Below are 5,341 nucleotides of genomic sequence, written 5' to 3' on the forward strand. Positions count from 1 at the left end.
AAAAAAAAAAAAAAAATACACAATCAAAACCCCCCAAATACATAGAAACAAAGAGCAGAAAAGTGGTTAGTGGTGGAGGGAAAGGAAGGGGGAGATGGGGGTCAGAGGATACACAGTTTCAGCTGTGCTGGAAACATTGACTGAGGGATGTCACTGCAGCTTGTGGACCATCTAAAGATATTGTACTATGGGCTGGGCATGGGGGCTCACGCCTGTAATCCCAGTGCTTTGGGAGGTTGAGGCAGGAGGATTGCTTAAGGCCAGAAGTTTGGGACCAGCCTGGGCAACAGAGTAAGACCCTATCTCTACAAAAAGTTTAAAGATTAGCTGGGCATGGTGGTTCCCAGGACCACTTGAGCCCAGAAGGCAGAGGCTGCATGAACCGTGGTACTGAGATCACACCACTGCACTGCAGCCTGGGCCACAGAGCAAGACTCTGAGTCAAATAAATAAATAAAAATAAAATAAACAAAAACCAGGCCTCACCCACAGTGTCGAAGGCATGCATCTTCCAGGGTTACTAAGGTGCTGGCTCTTATTTTTGCTCGTAATTCTGAAAAGGCTGATAGATTTTATAGCCTACTATCTGCAACCAGTGCCCAAGGACACAAAGACCCAGACCCTCAGTTCCCAAACCTGGGGATTTGCAACAGACAAACACAGAGCTGGGAAATTCCGTGGCAGGGCAGATGAGGGATTGATCTGAGTCCCATGATCCTCGGCCCTGCTGAGGTCCCAAGAGGCTGCACACACTGAAATCCACATCCCGAGTGGGGTGGAGGGAGGAGGAGAATCCCAGGAGCTGGGGTCCCCCTGGTTTACACAGTCTGCCTCATCGCGAGTTTATCCTGATGTCCGGAGTAAGCAGGGATCAAAGTCTATTTTGTTTCAAATGAAAAATGCAGGGTCTCCCCCCACCGTCAGCACTCTGGACATTGGGGCCGGATCATTCTCTGGGGTGGGGCTGTCCTGGGCACTGCGGGGTGCTGAGCAGCATCCCTGGCCTCCACCCACCGCGTGCCGGGGGCACCCCCCCTTCTAGAGCTGTTCTGTTGCCTTGAATTTCTGCCCTCTGACCTCCCCTGTCCTCATCCTGATGGGATCTTCGGATGGCGCCCTTGAGGCCCAGGGCCCGTGTCCCCCTCCTCACTCAGCCCTCCTGGCCACAGGTGACTCACAGTCCCCCTGGCACCACCTGGGCGCTGTCCCTGGCCTCGCCCATGGCTGACCTTGGCAGGTATCCCCAACAGAGGCGAGGGGACAGCTCTCGCCTGCCTCAGCGAGCCTGGGCTCTGGAAGACGTGCCGGGCGCCCTGGGCCTCCCACCGCGGGGTCTGGGACACAAATGCTCTCCCATTTCCAAACCTCCCATTCGGACCCTCACTGCGGCGGGGGCGGGGCCGTGTCTTTTGAGACTCTGCACGCACGAGGGGGTGAGTTTGAGTGAGGCAGTCTCCATGGAGAGGAAGGTCTTTATTTAGGAAGCCAGGTGGGGGCGGGGCCGGGTGGGGAGGAGAGGGGGAGAGGAGAGATGAGCTTCTGCAGATTTCAAACCTGTCATTTCTTTTCTGATGCATACCCTCCCCTCCCGCTTCATGACAAGCTCTGCTCCCACCTTCCCCGGGTTCCCAGAGCGGCCTCCTAGGCACGATCTGAAACAGCTGGGGTCCCCCCCTCAACCCCCCCAGGCACTACGGACATTAGGGCCGGGTCACTCTCTGGGGCGGGGCCATCCTGGGCACTGCAGGGTGCTGGGCAGCATCCCTGGCCTCCACCCACTCTATGCCAGGAGCACCCCCAGTCATGACAGCCACCAATGTCCCAGACATTGCCTGATGTCCCCTGGGGAACAGAAACATCCCCAGAAAGACTTCCTCAGTTAGGGGGGGTTCCTCGGATCCCCAAGAGACTGTGTCCCATGATCCTCTGCCCTGCTGAGGTCCCAGGAGGCAGCACACATTGAAATCCACACCCTGAGTGGGGGGAGGGAGAGAGGAGGAGAATCCCAGGAACTGCAGTCCTGTGGTTTATGCTGTCTGCCCCATTGGGAGCTTATTCTGGTATCTGTTGTGAGCAGAGAGGCAATTCAATTATTATTTTTGAAATAATGAATGCAAGGTCTTCCCCTCTGCACTGTGGACATCGGGGCTGGACCATTCTCTGGGCTGGGGCCGTCCTGAGCACTGCAGGGTCCTGAGCAGCATCCCTGGCCTCCACCCACTCCATGCCAGGAGCACCCCCCAGTTGTGACAACCACAGATGTCCCCAGACATTGCCCAGGGTCCCCTGGGAGGCAGAGGCAGGAGGATCAATTGAGCTCAGGAGTTCAAGACCAGCCTGGACCACATAGCAAGACCCCCATCTCTACAAAATATTTTAAAAACATAGCTAGGTGTGGTGGTGTGCAGCTGTGATCCCAGTTACTCAGGAGGCTGACACGGGAGGAATGCTGAGCCTGGGAGTCTGAGGCTACAGTGAGCTGAGATCACACCACTGCACTCCAGCCTGGGTGACAGAGCAAGACTCTGTCTCAGGAAAAAAAAAAAAAAGAGAGAGACCCTGTCTCAAAAAAAAGAGGGGGTTAAATAACCTGACTAGACACCTCTCAAATAAAGACACACAGGCAGCCAACAGGATTATGAAAAAATGCTGAAGATCATTCATCATCAGGGAAATGCGAATTAAAACCATAATGAGATACCTGTTCGAATGGTTATGATCCAAAGATAAAAGATAAGAAACATTGGTAAAGACGGCCGGGTGCGGAGGCTCACGTCTGTAATCCCAGCACTTTGGGAGGATGAGGCAGGCGGATCACGGGGTCAGGAGTTCAAGACCAACCTGGTCAACATGGTGAAACCCCGTCTCTACTAAAAATACAAAAATTAGCCAGACTTGGTGGCGGGCACCTGTCATCCCAGCTACTTGGAGGCTGAGGCAGGAGAATCACTTGAAACCGGGAGGCAGAGGCTGCAGCGAGCCAAGATCGCACCACTGCACTCCAGCCTGGGTGACAGAGTGAGACTCTGTCTCAAAAAAAAAAAAAGAAAAGAAAGAGAAAAGGAAACATTGGTAAGGATGTGGAGAAAAGGGAACCCTGTGTGCTGTTGGTGGGAATGTAAATGAGCACAGCCATTCTGAAGAACGGAATGGAAGTTCCTCAAAAAATTAAAGATAGAACCACCATATGATCCAGTAATCCCACTTCTGGGTATACATCCAAAGGAAATGAAATCAGAATCTGTCAGCCTCATTCACAATAGCCAAGATAGGAAACCAGCCTACGTGTCCACTGTTGGATGAATGGATACAGAAAATGCGAGGCCGGGCGCGGTGGCTCACACGTGTCACCCCAGCACTTTGGGAGGCCGAGGCGGGCAGATCACGAGGTCAAGAGTTCAAGACCAGCCTGGTCAACATGGCGAAACCTTGTCTCTACTAAAAATATAAAAATTAGCCAGGCGTGGTGGTGCACACCTGTAGTCCCAGCTACTCAGGAGGCTGAGGCAGAAGAATACCTTGAACCCAGGAGGCAGAGGTTGCAGTGAGCCGAGATCACGCCACTGCACTCCAGCCCAGGTGACAGAGTGAGGCTCCATCAGAAAAAGAGAAAGAAAGATGAACTAGACCAGAGGTTGGCAAACTCTGGCCCATGGGTCAAATGTAGTCCACTGCTTGCTTTTGTAAATAAAGTTTTATTGGCACACAGCCATGCATGTTCACTTACACATCATTCATGGCTGCTTCTGAGCTCCTACAGCACAGCTGGGAGGACTCGACAGAGAGCACATGGCCTGCAACACCAAAAATGTATACGCTGGCCTTTTCAGAAGGGTTGATAATCCCTGTACTAGAGTTAGATCTCAGAGGACCTTGAATGCCAGAACGAGTAAGTCCTAATGATTTTTAGCAAAGAGTAACGCTGTACAACCAAATGTTTACAGATTTCATGTACTGGAATCCTCTGGGGGCGGGGCAGGGGAGAGGCCGGAAAACATGAAACAGTGTCAGATCAATTTTCAATGATTGTCTTCAAAATTAAAACTGGCCAGGCGCGGTGGCTCATGCCTGGAATCCCAGCACTTTGGGAGGCCCAGGGGGACAGATTTCTTGATCCCAGGAGTTCGAGACCAGCCAGGGCAACACGGTAAAACTCGGTCTCTACTAAAAATACGAAAATTAGCTGGGGCATGGTGGTGCACGCCTGTAGTCCCAGCTACTCGGGAGGCTGAAGTAGCAGGATGTCTTGAGCCCAGGAGCTCGAGGCTGCAGTGAGCTGAAATGGTGCCACTGCACTTCACCCTGGGTGACAAAGCGAGACGCTGTCTCAAAAATCTATCTATCTATCTATCTATCTATCTATCTATCTATCTATCTATCTGGATAGACTAATAACATTTATCCTAAAAAGAGAAACAGTATAAAGGCACTCACAGCTGAAACTGAAAGTCCTCTACCAGTCTCTAACTCCTGACTTCTGGGTTTCACGTCTTGCTTTACAGGACTTTCTGAATTCTAACCCCAATTCTCCTTTTCAAAAATCTTTTGTTTCAGCCAGGCACAGGGGCCTGTGCCTGTAATCCCAGCTATTGGAGAGGCCAAGGCAGGAGGATCGTTTCCAGTCAGGAGCCGGAGACCAGCCTGGGCAACATAGTGAGACATCATCTTTTTAAAAAAATTTCGTTTTTGTTTTGGAAAAATTTTCGATTTACAGAAAAGCTGCAAAGCTAGTACAGCGTTCCCAGACACCCCTCACTCAGCTTCTCCTCGTGTTAGTTGTATCTTACATCCGGCGTCTGCAAATTTTTTCTGCAAAGGGACAAACAGTAAGTATTTTACGCTCTGCATGCTGAAGGGTCGCTGTTGCATATTCCTTTGTTATTTGTTTTTTTATAATCCTTTTAAAATGGAAAAGGCTTTTTAGCCCTGAGCTTTATAAAAATAAGCCAAGTATGGGTCAGGCGGGCGCAGTGGCTCACGCCTGTAATCTCAGCACTTTGGGAGGCCGAGGAGGGCGGATCACGAGGTCAGGAGATCGAGACCATCCTGTCTAAATCCCGTCTCTACTAAAAACACAAAAAATTAGCTGGGCATGGTGGCGGGCGCCTGTAGTCCCAGCTACTCAGGAGGTTGAGGCAGGAGAATGGCATGAACCTGGGAGGCGGAGCTTGTAATGAGCCTAGAACACGCCACTGCACTCCAGCCTGGGCAACAGAGCAAGATTCTCTCTCCCAAAAAAAAAAAAACAAAAAACAAGTATAAACAAAACGTGGTACAATCCTCCAAAACCAAAATGTCAAAATGTACACCCGTGTTCACAGCAGCACGATTCACAGCACCC

Source organism: Colobus angolensis, unplaced genomic scaffold, assembly GCF_000951035.1.
Source record: "Colobus angolensis palliatus isolate OR3802 unplaced genomic scaffold, Cang.pa_1.0 Scaffold64, whole genome shotgun sequence".
NCBI classification, from domain to species: Eukaryota; Metazoa; Chordata; class Mammalia; order Primates; family Cercopithecidae; genus Colobus; species Colobus angolensis.